The sequence below is a fragment of the Aulostomus chinensis genome, chromosome 5 (assembly GCF_037954235.1).
Source record: "Aulostomus chinensis isolate RoL2024-O1b breed Wild chromosome 5, RoL_Achi_v1.0, whole genome shotgun sequence".
NCBI classification, from domain to species: Eukaryota; Metazoa; Chordata; class Actinopteri; order Syngnathiformes; family Aulostomidae; genus Aulostomus; species Aulostomus chinensis.
The window spans coordinates 1,729,102-1,746,034 of NC_141324.1; the positions used below are offsets into that span (position 1 = coordinate 1,729,102).

Genomic DNA, 16,933 nt, shown 5'->3' on the forward strand with positions numbered 1-16,933 from the left:
CATCAGAATCATAATAACAATAATAACAATAATAATAGCAATAATAATAATAATAATGATAACAATCATCATCATCATCATCATCATAATCATAATCACAATAATAACAATAATAATAATAATAACAACAATCATAATCATAATAATATAGATCACAAAGTAGCTTAGACCAGGCCAAGCCTTATGTAGTGATCCTGGAAACATTGTTTCATGGATTTCTGATGATCATTCTGTCCATATTGCATGACTAGCCTCCTCCTTCATAGTCAAACTTGAATGCGATGGTGCGAATGTGTAAATTGTAAATAGAAAAGTATTGTTTACAAGTAAATTGGGCTCTGCATAATTAGCATAATTTTGCTCATGTTGAAGGGAAATGTAAATTATTCTTGGAACTGAAATATACCCTTTTATTTCCTTGTCCATCCTAGGACTCTTACCTGCTCCAAATTGGTCCCTTCAAAATAAATGGTCAAACCAAGAGGAATACCACTTGTGTATTCTTGAGCCCTTTCAAGTAGGGACGATTCATCAGAAAACTGGACAGTGGGGCTCCCCTGGCGATGACTGGTCTGCTGTCTCCCCGTCCCGGCTGAAAATCCAGTCTGTGTCAGTTTCAGGGACCTCTCTTCCTGCACTGCTTTACTGGGGAGCGCAGCCTGCTGACAAATGACTTGGTCATAACTTTATTCTTTGAAACCCTCTGAAGATCTGGAATCTTATTAAACAATTGCTTGGAATGTCAGATGTGTCAATCCACACACCTGTATCATAGAACCATTTGTTCAAGCCAGCGATGATGGACAGTGTGCTTCTGGAATGGAGGAAGAGAGGACTCTGTTCCACTGGAGAAGATGGTTGATAACAAATCTGCTTCATTCCTTCAGCTCCAATCTGAACACCTCCTTCCTCAGACACACTTTGGCATCATTGTGTGCGAGGATATTCCAGAGTTCACCATTAAACCAAAGAGCAACATCTTTGAAGATTTACTTCTCTCACGTGGAACTCCCAACATTTGATTTCTCGCTTGGTCACTGCCTTTGATTCCAGTAGACGCCAGTCCTCTCAGGGAGGCCTGGGCCAAAGAACTGGACGTCCCAGTGTCAGAGGCACTGTGGGAGGAAAGCCTGGTCAGTGTACAGGAATGTTCCATCGATTCGAGATACAGACTGATTCAATTCAAAGTCTTGCGTATACTTCATTTTTCCAAAATTGGGCTTAGTCAGATATTTGGATCTGTTTCTCCCACGTATGATGGATGTCGTAGTGCTGAAGGATCGATGGCACACTTCTTCTGGCACTGTCCTGTTCTCAGTAACTTCTGGTGGGATATATTGGATTGGTTTTCCAAACAAGACTGGAACTTTGCTGTATTTGGTTGCTCTGACAGGACGAGGACTCTTCCTCCTTTTCAAAAACAGGCTCTACAAGCAGGCATGGTTGCAGCTAAAGAATTCAAATTATTAAACTGGAGGGCTCCATGTTTCAAGAGGTGGCTTCAGGAAATGCTTTCTGTTGCTGAGATTGATAGGAAGTGTTTTTCTGTTGTCTTATGTATTATCTGTTCATGACACTTTGAACTCATGTGTACTTATAAGTCAAGCATATACATGATACAAGTTCACGTGGATCTAATAGTGAAAAGGTGGCACAAATCTTTGATAGATTCTTTGAGGGCACACGTTTTGAATTCATATCTTTGCTTCTGGGGGGACCTGAAACAACATTTTCAGATGGGGGTCGTGGCCAATTACACATCATTTTTGGTGTCCTTGTCATGGAATGGTTTGAGAACCCCTGACAGAAAGTTTTTTCAGAAAACAGGATTTAGAAGCCTTTTTTTTTAGAATCGGCTTCAGCTGTAAAAGGGTTAGTTATGTTTCATTTCAAGAGCCACACACCATTCCTGCGATGTCAGGAAGTCTTGGAAAGGTGGTGAATATTTCAGAGGACTTCACTGGATTGTGAACCATTGCTTGGCGATGGGTGAAGGTCTGTTTCATCTTCTCCTTCATGATTACCTCATCAGTTGTATGCTTCATCAGTGTAGCAACCCTTGGATCCCCAAAGAGAGTCTCGACTGATGCCTAAGGCGTCTTTTATTTTAGTGAGAGCAGCGTCGTCACGTTCACCAGAGCACCGTGAAAACTGTGTCAGAGTATACAAAACATAAAACAAACAAGTCACCATACAGTCTTCACAGTATGTTACGTTCCTTGCGGCAACACAAGGAATAACACAAACAGCCAAGTGGAAAATTATAAGTGCAAGAATTATTTATTTCACAAAGGGGTGATCAAAAGAACAAGAGTTGTGTACAAAGTGGGAGGGAAGGTAGGCCGTGAGGGGATTGTGCCAAACAAATTAACTTAACATATCAAAACAAGGCCTAACTGAAATCTTCCTGACACAAGAAACACAAGTAGCAAAAGGCCTGCCCGTCTAACTCATCAAGGTTGTCAAAAACGTACAAGGATGGCACCAACCCATAAACTAGTGTGGTATACAAAAGAAGACTACGTGATGTAAGGTGTGGGGTACCCCAATCTAACCTCAACCGACCACCTCCCACTTCCAAATAAGTTGATCTTACAAAGTGGTTTCTCAGAGTATGTTGCTCAGCAGGCCGCCAGAGAGAGAGAGAGACCCAGAACAAAGCAGGGGAGTGGCTGATAAAGAGGCCTCCCTGGAACCAGCCAGGTGGAGGGGCAACCAGGCTCCAATCAACTCTTCTCCCAGATGTCAGGTGGGAGGGCAGAACAGGAAGCAGCCAGCGTCCTCCTGGATCTTTCCTAAGAGCAGGAGAGGGAGGAGGGAAACAAAGAGAGGGAGAAACCATGCAGGGGCTCACCTGAGCCCGCTCTACATGTCACACATGGAACACAGTACAATCTTCATAATTTTGTCCATAATATTACAACATCAACCAAACATTCCTTCAAACAAAGTGTTCCATGCACACTGATCCAAACTCACAATGTTGCAATAATACAATGTTTCAAGATAAACAAACATACCTCACTGCGCTCACCAAGGATGCTTCAATACTTTTAATCTTTTCTTCTGTTTAAACAGGCGTCAATGTTCTTTTCTGTGCAAATGAAGCAGAAGTTACGCTGGAGCCTGGAGATCAAACCTTTGTGGCCCAGGCTCAAACAAAGCAGCCTCCTCATTACCAACTCCTGTTGGGTTACCTTTACCTGTCTCTCCCTCTTGTGGAGCTACGGTGTCACTCAGAGGACAAAATTCAATCCCCCAAATCCATACAACAGTCCTACACATACAGGAGTCACTCACAACTTCACCTACCAACTATTTTAAAACACACACACAAAAATAGAAGCATTAATTAATAACTTTGAGAGTTTATATTTGTTAATAAAATGGAATGTAAACAATACACATTTAGAATATTTCACTGAGATGAAACAAACACATGCAAGGACTAGTGTGGTCCTTTACAATCAGTGCGATGGCCTCATGACACTGGGTTTCTGTGGTTAGCTGCTTTTCCTCGCTGAAAGGGGTTCTGTCGCCAGCATCTGGACCACCTGGAAGTGTTGGAACCACACATACTGCTGCGACACTTTCCAGTTGCAGGATGCATCTAGATGTTTGCCCAAGACCCAAACTAGTGAAAACATAAGATCTACAATCTCACAGCATTGTGAGCTTGTAGATCAGCCAATGTCACTACTTTTTTAACACTTATTTTCTAATTTATGGAATTTTTTTTGGTTTATATTGTTTATAAATGAAATTACTTAAATCACAGCAGAGCCCCAGTCTTATTTGTCACCACTGGAGCAAAAAAGCATTCTTTGCACTGTTCACATAATAACTTTTTCTTCTTTTATTTTCTCCTTAAAATGAAAAAACACGCACCCTTCTTGAAGAACTGCTAAAATCAAGGTCAAAGGGTCTGACATCTGCAGTGCTGAACTAGGAGTCAAAGGCTCTGACATCTGCAGTGCTGAACTAGGAGTCAAAGGCTATGACATCTGCAGTGCTGAACTAGGAGTCAAAGGCTCTGACATCTGCAGTGCTGAACTAGGAGTCAAAGGCTCTGACATCTGCAGTGCTGAACTAGGAGTCAAAGGCTCTGACATCTGCAGTGCTGAACTAGGAGTCAAAGGCTCTGACATCTGCAGTGCAAAACTAGGAGTCAAAGGCTCTGACATCTGCAGTGCAAAACTAGGAGTCAAAGGCTCTGACATCTGCAGTGCTGAACTAGGAGTCAAAGGCTCTGACATCTGCAGTGCTGAACTAGGAGAAAGCTCAGAATCCAGAAATGTTCAATAATATGTTGTTTACAATGCACTCAACAGTCCTATTTTGAGCAATTACAGACTTGTTTTATCTACTTACATGGCCCAAATTGCCCTGGGGGTCTGCCAGATAAGGGAACAAGGCAGTGATGCCCATTGCACATTCCTCTTTGACACGCCTTGAAGGACTTGCCCTACAGGGTACACACACACACACACACACACACACACACACACACACAAGATACAAACAAAAGTATTGTTTCCTGATGCCTTCTGCAAAAAAAGGCTCTTGGTCTGCACCAATTAAAACAAAAAGTGTACATTGGGTGCTCATGTTCATAATGCCGTCATACCCATGTTCACTGGCCATGTGTGCCACCAGTATCTTCACCATGTCACGTCTCCGAGAATCTGTCAGACTTTTTGTCTGAGCATGCTCATTCATGATCCTCTCCCCTCCAGGTTTCTCCTTCAGAATCCTTTCAATCATCGAAGTGGGAGAAGGTAAACGACTATTCTGTCAATCTCAGGTTGCAACACGAAGGGGGCTGAGTCAAAATGACAATATGAAGGCACGAGAATAAGTGAGTGGCCACCATCCCCCCTTTACTTCAAAACTGGACATGGGCTTTTCCCCCTTATCAGAATCAGCATCTCGATTTCAAACAGTCATCAAGGCTCACCTGAGCGAGACGAGTCTGGTCAGCTCTGTTACTTCGGGCAGGACTTGGCTGCAAAATGATGACGTCATCAGAGTCCCCCTCGTTTTCCACACTGGAGCTGAGAAAGGAGCTTCTGGAGCTGGCAATGGAGTGGCTTGAGGGGCTTGCTGAATCTAGCAGTCCAGGTGTGATACTATCAGCAAGAGGGGATCATTTGCAACACGTAGAATGGAAAAAGATTATGTTCGATGAGGATGGATCCATGTTGCATTACATTGGGTGTTTTGAAACAAAGAGCATTTTGAAGTGCAAAAATACTTCACATTCTAGGTTAGCAAGGACTGTGTGCATTATATGACTCCGAGTAATAAGTGCCACACCTTCAGGATGTGAGCCTTGAGGTAAACGCACCTCAAGCACACCCAGGTGTGGTTTATTCACAAGAAACGTAAACGCCTACTCATCAACCTCAGTGTTCAGATCGTCATAGACTTTTAAATCCAAGATTGGAATTGCAAATTTCTTGGAAACTGCAGACAAAACAAGATTGCACAACATTGATGAATCTGACTGCAATGTATTTATTTTATTATTATTAAAGGCCATGCATCTGTGTCACTATAATTCAAACCACTTTAACCATTAACCCATTTTGGGCGGGAACACCTCTTGGTGTTTTAAGCATTATAGCGTCATGCTTTAACTGTTGAAAAATAGAAGATCTACAAGCGCAAAGTCTGCCCCCGAGTAGTGCACTATGAGCTTGCAGATCTGATATTTTTTCAAGAATCTTGAAAAGGTGCCTAAAATCTTTCACAGTCAACATTTGTAACACAAATCTTTGCTTCTGTCCCTGAAACAACAGATATTCAGATGGGGGTCTGCGGCCAAAGACATATAATTTTGGGGGATCCTTGACATGAAATATTGAGCGCCACTGATACAAAAACATAAGACTTTTTTGTTGTTCTTTTCAGAAAACTGTTTGAATATCAATATTAGCAGATATACAAGCTTGTAGTGCACCACTGAGTGCTGTTTTGTGAGCTCGTACAACTGCCATTTTTGAAAAAGCATTAAAATTTGTGCAAATATTTGTCTAAATATAATTTTTTAAAGCAAACATTTTCAACTCAAATCTTTCTCAGGGCCCCTGGAACAACATATTTATAGATGGGGGCTGCAGTCAAAATACACTATTTGGTAGATGACAATTCTATTCCATGTGCAATTTGTTTCACTCACCACACTCCAAAAATGAATTGAAGGTCAGTTGCCCTTCATAGCAAATGGACTTCTGCCTGTGGAGACACTTCACCCTGACAGCTTGCATCCTTTGAGGCAAATAAAGAGATACAATATAACACAAGTGGACTCTTGGTTGTGCAATAAAACCTCAAGAGTTAAAGATCTAGAAGGGTCAAGAGCTAAAGAATCTAGAAGGGTCAGTTTGGGTTAGCAACTCTCCATTTAGCTGGGGACCACCTGGAATTCGCTCAAGGACAACTGGGGGTCCCCGGACTACTTGTTGAAAACCACCGACATCGGGCACAACAGTTCAGGCATTGACTATATGATTTGACATTATATGATTCGAAAATTCAGCGTTTTGTAGATGTACGGCGGACGAGATATGAAGGACAAGCAAACCAAATCACTCTGTTCAGAGTCAAACACACGTGTCTCGGCGAGTGCGGCCACCATTAAAACGTCGAACAATTGTTCCGTCTCCTGTACGATGTCTACTTGTCTTGTTGCATAGTTTATCGATGTCAGTTTTTGTATGGATAGTTTTATGACCACAAAAAGCCTGCTCAGGGGCTGCAGATGGAAACGAGCTTCAGGGTTAATTCTGGACGATTCACATGAATGTGAAAACCGACATATTGATTTTTAATGTGAACCATCCCTCCCTTGTAAATACACGAATGAATATGCATGACATAGCCTTGCCAATACTGTTCCTAATAATTAGTAGTACTCCTGGTGCTAGCAAACATGCTAACGTCTGTGGGTAAGTAGCTGTGGCCAGCTGAAAAGTTGCAAATCAGTAACAAACATTGCTGTTTACTAAGTTAAACAATAATAGTCTGACCTGGTTTCTGATCCATCAAAGTGAGGAAAAATATGAAGTCCAATGTACGGTATTATTGTGGTCCCGTCTGCAGACTCTGCGAGTGCCGAGTAATGCCGATGCGGAGAAGTGCGGGCTGAGACAATGGCGCCTTTAGAATTCAAAAACCTGGACATAGTAGGCGGGGCCTTGCTGTATTACTCCAATAGAAATTCTTCTGGAAAATTGCTCTCACTCTATTGGTCACAGGAGATATTTATGACTCCAAATGAGTAGATACGACTACTGAAGAGGAAAATAATAACTCTAAAATAATTACTCTGGGAAAATTACTCCCCAGTTTTTCCTCTGGTCCAGGAGAGACCTGGTCTCTGCTACCAGTTCTAGTCAACACGTGGCAGCAGCGTTCTGGACCAGCTGGAGAGTCTTTAGGGACTTATTAGTCCAGCCTGGTAGGAGGGAGGAGCAGTAATCCAGCCTGGAAGTGACAAAAGCAGGGACTAGTTTTTCTGCATCTTCTTGAGCCAGGATGTGTCTGATCTTAGCGATGTTACGTAGATGGAAGAAGGCGTCCTGGAGATTTGTTGAATGTGGGAGTTGAAGGGTCCTGGTCAAAGAGAACTCCTAGGTTCCTTACAGTGGTGCTGGGGGCCAGGGTGGTGCCATCCAGGGTACCTGTCTCATCAGATCAGGTGGTCCTCAGGTGTTTGGGCCCAGCACCAGAACTTCAGTTGATCAGAGTTTAATAAAGGAAATGATGGTCCTCCATGTTTCCTGTCCTTCAGACAGGCCTCCAGTTCAGTCAGCTGGTTTGTTCCATGTGGATCATTGATGAGTTCAGCTGAGTGTCGTCTGCATAGCAGTGAACATTAATGGAGAGTTTCCTGATCATGTGACCTAGAGGAAGCAGGTCCAGGGTGAAGAGGACTGGTCCAAGCACAGACCCTTGAGGAACACCAGAACTGACTGTAGTGGTCTCAGAGGAACCATCATTAACTGGTACCAACTGAGATTACCCAGTAAATATGACTTGAACCAGTTTAGTGTGGTTCCTTTCATACCAGTGACAGGTTCCAGTCCCTGTAGAAGGATATGGTGGTCAATGGTATCAAAGCTGCACTGAGATCTAAATCAGACCAGCACAGAGACCAGTCCCTCATCTGGTACCAGCAGGAGGTCACTGGTACCTTTGACTAGTTCTGTTTCTGTGCTAGGATGAACCTGGAACCTGACTGAATCCTCCAATCAGCTGTTGCTGTGGAGAAGTCCCAGAGCTGTTTAGCAACTGCTTTCTCCAGAACCTTGGAGAGAAAAGGAAGATGTGATGTTGGTCTGTAGTTGGTAGAACTTCTGGATCCAGGCTTGTTTTTGAGGAGGGTTTCATTCCTGCTGCTTTAAAGGACTGAGGGACGGAACCAGATACCAGCGCCACATTGATCATATCTAAGAGGGAGGGGCTAACGAGGGGAGAGAGTCTTGGAGCAGCTTAGTTGGGATGGGGTCCAGGAGACAGGTGGAGGTTTAGAGGAGGACATTATTGAACTGAGCTCATGAAGGCTGATGGGAGAAAAACTATCCAAGTGTGTGTCTGGTCCTCCAGCTGCCTCTAAGGTTCTGGGTTCTAGGGGCCATGTTGTCAGCTGATGGCAGCAGGAGAAGAAGTTTCTCTCTAATCAGGAGAATTTTGTCGTTAAAGAAGTCCATGAACTCTTTGCTGCCCAGGGAAACAGGACTACTTGGTTCAGTAGTCTGGCTCCAGTACTGAAGAGGAACCTGGGTTGTTCTTGAGTTACTCTATTAGTGCTGAGTAGTCGGCTGCTCTGGTTCTACCAGGGGCTTTCTTCTAGGTTCTAAGGCCATCTTGCCAGACTCCATGTGACTCCTCCAGTTTGGAGCAGCGCCATCTTCTCTCCAGTTTCTGGGTTTCTTGTTGAAGCTGTCAGGTTCCACAACCGTACCAAGGTGCTTGTTTCCTTGGGTTCATAGTTTTCTACTTTAGGGGGCCAGCAGAGTCCAGAGTTGTTGCTAAGGTGCCTTCTGCTCTATGGATGAAATGATCAGTTTGGGAGGGACTAAGGTGGACAACAGCGCCCTCTGTTACAGTGGGACATGACACTGAATTTAGCACCAATGTGTCACCAGTGGGTCAATAAGAGGTCCCAAAGTAGGAGGAAAAAGGAACTGAGATTTGGCAAGGCTCAGAAGACTGGATTCACTCAAGGAGTGCAGAAGGACAAGGCTGAACACAAAGAAGTTCAAGTGGCACCGTACTTTATAATTGTGAATCCATAAATATGAGACAGTGACAAGATTACCAGGATGGAAAAACATGGCCATGAGGAAATATTTACAATACGGACGCTCTTCAGACCAATACAGCGTAAGAAGCATTCCACAGTGCACTGATTGTCCTGGTGTCTGACCTGGAGGTCAGAGGTCAACACACACACAGTCCAGCAGTTCTCCTGGTTGATTGTCAAAGGAGGAGAATGTCTGAGTGTGGGAAGGAGGTGACTGTGATGGTGATTGTGTGGATGGGAGCTGGGCAAGCGTGTGTGTGTGTGTGTGTGTGTGTGTGTGCGCGCGTGTGTGTGAGGAAAAAGAGGAGAGGACAGCAAAAGCGTTGCCTGCTCACGGGGGCGGAGCCTCCTAGCAGCCCAGCCAGAGCGGTGGAGGTCCAGCACCTTCCTCCAAAATCTTGTTTGTTCTGGTTTTGTTTCCTTTTGGGAATATATAGAGCTCGCTGAAGGGGAAGGATGTGGGAACTTGGAAGAACTAGAACTAGTTTGACCCTGTAGAGGGCGCAAGAGAGCAGCCTATGAGGAAGTGAATGGACTGCGTTGTTCCTGTGCTGTTTCTGCCTCCCCAGTGTGCCGCTAGCCTCTCGTGGCAATAAAGGTTTGAATGGATATTCCCTCCTGCAGTTTCGACAGCTTTACAATCAACATCTCTGATTGGTGTCCCACATCCACACACTCCACATGTTGAGTGGGTGTTCTGGGCCTGTTCTGAAGACAGCACAGACCACTGAGTCAAACTAGGATGTGGAGTGACTTCAGGATCATTTCAAAATAAAAGCTTTCCATTCTTGAGTGTCCAAATAAAGGCATGAAAGCACAGACCACGGCTATTAGAACTCCTCCATGAAATTCAAGCGTCAGCTTCAGCTCAGGGCCAAACACACCTCCTGTCTTCATGAGCCCAGCATGGTTCTCCCTTCTGAAGCTGGGTGACTCTGCCGTGGTGTCACACACCATCTCCCCTTGGAGAAATCTGCCATTTGCCATCACCCCTGTACACAAGAGGAGATGAAACTTGGAGTCAAACGTTAGGAGCCATGAAACATTGCAGGCTGCTCTGGGTGCTGGTAAAATGTAGCCACAATTGTTCAGATGCTCTCGATGTGGAGACATTTTCTCTCCTTCCAAAGAAAATCCCATGGCCTACCTTTTCCTTTGTCTCCGTCAAAGTCTTTGATGGAGAGGCCCCTCCACCTGGGCTTCATCACACTCTTGATGAGCTCCTTCTTGGTGGACATGTCCTCTTTATGGGGTGGCGTCCACAGCTTCAGCAGCGTTTCCTATTTGGGTTTGTTTGTTCCCATCTCAGGCTCTCCACACATCTGTCCAGCTGCTGCTGAGTTGGTTGGCCACGTCTGAATTTGGCTGGAAGAGAAACAGAACTTCCGTCAGAAACCTTGTTGAGTTGAGGCAGTTTGATTGGTGGAGCCTGTTTTCACCAGAGAGTTTGATTGGCGGAGCCTGTTTTCACCAGAGAGTTTGATTGGCGGAGCCTGTTTTCACCAGCGGTTTGATTGGTGGAGCCTGTTTTCACCAGCGGTTTGATTGGTGGAGCCTGTTTTCACCAGCAGTTTGATTGGTGGAGCCTGTTTTCACCAGCAGTTTGATTGGCGGAGCCTTTTTTCACCAGAGAGTTTGATTGGCGGAGCCTGTTTTCACCAGCAGTTTGATTGGTGGAGCCTGTTTTCACCAGCAGTTTGATTGGCGGAGCCTGTTTTCACCAGAGAGTTTGATTGGCGGAGCCTGTTTTCACCAGAGAGTTTGATTGGCGGAGCCTGTTTTCACCAGCAGTTTGATTGGTGGAGCCTGTTTTCACCAGCAGTTTGATTGGCGGAGCCTGTTTTCACCAGAGAGTTTGATTGGCGGAGCCTGTTTTCACCAGAGAGTTTGATTGGTGGAGCCTGTTTTCACCAGAGAATTTGATTGGCGGAACCTGTTTTACCAGCAGTTTGATTGGCGGAGCCTGTTTTCACCAGCAGTTTGATTGGTGGAGCCTGTTTTCACCAGAGAGTTTGATTGGCGGAGCCTGTTTTCACCAGCAGTTTGATTGGCGGAGCCTGTTTTCACCAGAGAGTTTGATTGGCGAAGCCTGTTTTCACCAGCGGTTTGATTGGTGGAGCCTGTTTTCACCAGAGAGTTTGATTGGCGGAGCCTGTTTTCACCAGACAGTTTGACTGGTCGAGCCTGTTTTCACCAGCTGTTTGATTGGTGGAGCCTGTTTTCACCAGAGAGTTTGATTGGTGGAGCCAGTTTTCACCAGCAGTTTGATTGGCGGAGCCTGTTTTCACCAGCAGTTTGATTGGCGGAGCCTGTTTTCACCAGCAGTTTGATTGGCGGAGCCTGTTTTCACCAGAGAGCTTGATTGGTGGAGCCTGTTTTCACCAGCAGTTTGATTGGCGGAGCCTGTTTTCACCAGAGAGTGTGATTGGCGGAGCCTGTTTTCACCAGCAGTTTGATTGGTGGAGCCTGTTTTCACCAGAGAGTTTGATTGGCGGAGCCTGTTTTCACCAGCAGTTTGATTGGCGGAGCCTGTTTTCACCAGAGAGTTTGATTGGCGAAGCCTGTTTTCACCAGCGGTTTGATTGGTGGAGCCTGTTTTCACCAGAGAGTTTGATTGGCGGAGCCTGTTTTCACCAGACAGTTTGACTGGTCGAGCCTGTTTTCACCAGCTGTTTGATTGGTGGAGCCTGTTTTCACCAGAGAGTTTGATTGGTGGAGCCAGTTTTCACCAGCAGTTTGATTGGCGGAGCCTGTTTTCACCAGCAGTTTGATTGGCGGAGCCTGTTTTCACCAGCAGTTTGATTGGCGGAGCCTGTTTTCACCAGAGAGTTTGATTGGCGGAGCCTGTTTTCACCAGAGAGTTTGATTGGTGGAGCCTGTTTTCACCAGAGAATTTGATTGGCGGAACCTGTTTTACCAGCAGTTTGATTGGCGGAGCCTGTTTTCACCAGCAGTTTGATTGGTGGAGCCTGTTTTCACCAGAGAGTTTGATTGGCGGAGCCTGTTTTCACCAGCAGTTTGATTGGCGGAGCCTGTTTTCACCAGAGAGTTTGATTGGCGAAGCCTGTTTTCACCAGCGGTTTGATTGGTGGAGCCTGTTTTCACCAGAGAGTTTGATTGGCGGAGCCTGTTTTCACCAGACAGTTTGACTGGTCGAGCCTGTTTTCACCAGCTGTTTGATTGGTGGAGCCTGTTTTCACCAGAGAGTTTGATTGGTGGAGCCAGTTTTCACCAGCAGTTTGATTGGCGGAGCCTGTTTTCACCAGCAGTTTGATTGGCGGAGCCTGTTTTCACCAGCAGTTTGATTGGCGGAGCCTGTTTTCACCAGCAGTTTGATTGGCGGAGCCTGTTTTCACCAGCAGTTTGATTGGCGGAGCCTGTTTTCACCAGAGAGCTTGATTGGTGGAGCCTGTTTTCACCAGCAGTTTGATTGGCGGAGCCTGTTTTCACCAGAGAGTGTGATTGGCGGAGCCTGTTTTCACCAGCAGTTTGATTGGTGGAGCCTGTTTTCACCAGAGAGTTTGATTGGCGGAGCCTTTTTTCACCAGCAGTTTGATTGGCGGAGCCTGTTTTCACCAGAGAGTTTGATTGGCGAAGCCTGTTTTCACCAGCGGTTTGATTGGTGGAGCCTGTTTTCACCAGAGAGTTTGATTGGCGGAGCCTGTTTTCACCAGACAGTTTGATTGGCGGAGCCTGTTTTCACCAGACAGTTTGACTGGTCGAGCCTGTTTTCACCAGCTGTTTGATTGGTGGAGCCTGTTTTCACCAGAGAGTTTGATTGGTGGAGCCAGTTTTCACCAGCAGTTTGATTGGCGGAGCCTGTTTTCACCAGCAGTTTGATTGGCGGAGCCTGTTTTCACCAGCAGTTTGATTGGCGGAGCCTGTTTTCACCAGAGAGCTTGATTGGTGGAGCCTGTTTTCACCAGCAGTTTGATTGGCGGAGCCTGTTTTCACCAGAGAGTGTGATTGGCGGAGCCTGTTTCCACCAGCAGTTTGATTGGTGGAGCCTGTTTTCACCAGAGAGTTTGATTGGCGGAACCTGTTTTACCAGCAGTTTGATTGGCGGAGCCTGTTTTCACCAGAGAGTTTGATTGGCGGAGCCTGTTTTCACCAGCAGTTTGATTGGTGGAGCCTGTTTTCACCAGCAGTTTGATTGGTGGAGCCTGTTTTCACCAGCAGTTTGATTGGCGGAGCCTGTTTTCACCAGAGAGTTTGATTGGCGGAGCCTGTTTTCACCAGAGAGTTTGATTGGCGGAGCCTGTTTTCACCAGAGAGTTTGATTGGTGGAGCCTGTTTTCACCAGAGAGTTTGATTGGTGGAGCCTGTTTTCACCAGCTGTTTGATTGGCGGAGCCTGTTTTCAACAGAGAGTTTGATTGGTGGAGCCTGTTTTCACCAGCTGTTTGATTGGCGGAGCCTGTTTTCAACAGAGAGTTTGATTGGTGGAGCCTGTTTTTACCAGCAGTTTGATTGGCGGAGCCTGTTTTACCAGCAGTTTTTCTTCAGGGCCTTACATGGCATCATAACAACATCCTCTGGTCTTAGAGCCTCACATGGACTGAGGAGAAACTCCTGAGAAAACCTTTGACAGGTAAAAAGGAGAGGAGAGGAGAGGAGAGGAGAGGAGAGGAGAGGGGAGGAGAGGAAAGGAGAGGAGAGGAGAGGAGAGAGAGGAGAGGACAGGAGAGGCCTCCATGTGGCTCATGGAACCCTGCATGGAGAGACCTCTGTGAATCTTCTCTGTGTCCACAAAGCCACGGCGGTGGAACCAAAGATCTCCCATGTGGACTCATCAGACCAAAGCCCAGATGTCCTCTGGTCTGATGTCCCCTCCTTGAATGTCTTGGTCCAAACCAATGTCCTGCCTGCTGCTCTTCCTTAGCAGTGGTTTCTTAGCAGCTGTTTGACTCCAAAGGCCTGATTGGCGCCGTCTCCTCTGAGCGTTGATGTAGAGACGTGTCTGCTACTAGAACTCTGGGAGGCTTTTATCTGGGCTCCAGTCTGAGGAGCTGCTAGCTTGGGATTCCTGAGGCTGGGGACTCAGAGGACCTCAGGAGACTCTTGGTCTTCCTGTGCTGGGGCCTTTGTTGATGACTTGATGAGCAATCTCCCGTCCATAGGAGCAATGATCCAAATATTGATGAGATTTTGGTGATCAGGCAACACCAACACAGAAAATCCCAGAATATCAAATTGGAGAGTCGCACACAGGAGTTTTCTGCTAAATAAAGGAGAGCCCTGATGACATTTTGGACTCCAATAAAGAAAGTCCTGAACGAACCACTGGTCAATGTTTCTCTTCATTTTGTAATCCCTCCTATACCATGGGGAAGTCATGGTGTCTGGCTTGGAGCGTCTGTCTCCGTGTCACAGGGACAAGCCACAGGACTTTCCAGAGAGTTCCACAAACCTGAGAGAGCAAACTGCCAGGACCTCCCGTGACAGAGCTGGAAGGAAAACATTGAAATCCTCACTTGAGAAGGTGGGGCAGGAGAACTGGAGACAATGAGATGCTTTGTTATCAGGCTGTGTCATCTGTAGCTAGCAGCTAGGTAGCTTAGCTTAGCATATCAAACCAGAAGTGACAGGACTCACTCTCTGTTACTCCTGTTTAGAAGGATTCCACGGTGGGTTTCTGCAGTGGAACTCCCAATAAGAGATCAAATAGAACCGTTCCACAGTGGAACCCTGTCGCCCTGCACTGGAAACTGCTTTCAACCAATTCTACAGTCCAAAAGGTCTCAAGAGGTCAACACACTCACCGTCACCTGGGAGCTGAGCCGCTCTCTCAATCATGGTCGTGTCCTGTTGGGGGTAAAGGACAGTGGAAGATGAGACGTCATCTTACAAAATAAACGCCACCACAAAGTTGTTTCTTTAGGAGGAAAACGCACAACACAAACGAGCAGGAACGTTCAGCTGAAGAGGGAACAGAAGTCTGGAGGTGAGTAGGCAGGACTCAGAGAGGATGCCTGACATCTGGATGCAGGACAGGACGCTGATGCCAGCCAACACGAGGACGCTCAGGACTCCTGAGGCTCTCAGCTGACCCACTTCATGAACGTCTCCTGGTTTGGAAAACAGAAAACATCAGGAAGACTAACCCTGACGTGCACATTTCACGTCTCAAACGCCGCCGGTAGCTTCTGAACACATCTGGTCAGCAGAACCTGTTGACCTGAGGTCTTTCCTGCTGCATGTACCTGGTCTGGTGTGGCTACTGGCTGGAAATAGAAGCTGTGGCAGAAGAGCAGCAGCAGCAGCGTGAGGAGACTGAGGACCAGCGCGTAGAGGCAGAGCTGCAGGAAGAGCCAGTGGTTGTCCTCTCCTACACAGTTGTTGATCCTGGAGGACAATGAACCCTTGAGATGACATCATCCACCTTTGTTGTGTTGACAGGACCCAACCTGCTGAATCTGAAGCTTTTGATACGTTTGTGTTTGGAACGCTGTTGACCAGCGTGTGTGTGTGTGTGTGTGTGTGTGTCCTCACCAGGGACAGTGCTGGTCCATCCTGAGTACCCAGTGGCCAAAACGCTGCAGTGGTGGGACCTTTTAGGCCTCATTGCCTCACATTTCCTGCACAGCGTCCAGTGCTGTTGCTCTGTGGCACAAAGAGAGAGAGCGATCAGCGGCGTTGTGGTGGTTCTGGCTCAAGCTGACGTGGTCACACACTCATGTAGCATTCAAGGAGGACTTTGGTCTGCTGACCAGTCCAGGAGGCTTCATTTTACCACATTTCCAATAACGCAGTGACAGAGACTCCTAACGGTGCCACTTGGTGAGCTGAACCACAAGCATATGAACCTTGAAAAGAAAGACTGATGAATGAAACAATGACATGTACGCATGGAACACATGGAGGAGAGGAACTAAGAGGCCATCTTGTCTGCGTCCTCACCAGAGGGAGGGATGAGGGTCCACAGGTGGACGGCCAGGATCTGAGGCTCGTACCAGGGCTGCCACACAGAGGGCCGATGCAATAAAATAAGCTGCAGAAGAAGAAACAACGTGTCATTCTGAGGTTTCTGATGTGATGACAAAGTGGAACGCTAGCAGTCAGAGACACTCACCAACAAGGACCGCCCCTGGAAGGTGTGCTTCCTTCTAGTGAGGAAGGAGCACCAGCTTGGGGATGACCATGGCGTTATACAGCCAGATTCCAACCAGCATGCTGAAGCACAGCCAGCCGGCAGGGTCCTTGACAAAGTGGGGCTTCATGGTGGTGGACTGATGGCTCTACCTGCTGCTACAACACAGGCTTGGGGTTTCTCCTCTGGAGCACACAAGGTTGAGATGGGTTTTCTAGCCCAGCCTGGAAGGCTCTCACACACTCGCCAGAATTCAGTTTCTTTGATGTGTCCTGAGATCAAAGACAGAATTCTAGGATCAAATACACTGGGAAAGCCCCCTGATGACATCATCAGGAATCTGACTTGGATCTGGTCCTCACCTGTACGTCAGCAGAGTGAACAGGAGGGGGCTCAACACACAGCCCTGTGGAAGAGGAGACGGTGTTGTGGATCCTGCCGCTCTGGGGTCTGTTGGTCTGTTTTTAACCTTCCTTTACCAAGCAGGAAGGTGGAGCAGATCCAGGATCAGTGGGGAAAGAGAGAAGGAGAGGG

General features: G+C 46.5%; 2 long non-coding RNA genes and 1 pseudogene across 2 annotated transcripts; all 3 read right to left on the reverse strand.

Annotated features, from left to right (window-relative positions):
* Positions 1-377: 377 nt before the first annotated feature.
* LOC147260856 (uncharacterized) lies at positions 378-2,100 on the reverse strand. Its single transcript, XR_015116015.1, has 3 exons — positions 2,025-2,100; positions 765-1,115; positions 378-659 (listed from the first exon to the last, which is right to left on the reverse strand). It is a non-coding gene; the product is annotated as an uncharacterized LOC147260856 (long non-coding RNA).
* A 2,214-nt stretch (positions 2,101-4,314) lies between these two features.
* Positions 4,315-6,757, reverse strand: LOC147260857 (uncharacterized). The gene is made up of 4 exons (XR_015116017.1): positions 6,182-6,757; positions 4,958-5,129; positions 4,628-4,753; positions 4,315-4,465 (listed from the first exon to the last, which is right to left on the reverse strand). It is a non-coding gene; the product is annotated as an uncharacterized LOC147260857 (long non-coding RNA).
* Positions 6,758-10,531: 3,774 nt separating this feature from the next.
* LOC147260858 (palmitoyltransferase ZDHHC21-like) lies at positions 10,532-16,668 on the reverse strand (annotated as a pseudogene).
* Positions 16,669-16,933: the final 265 nt, after the last annotated feature.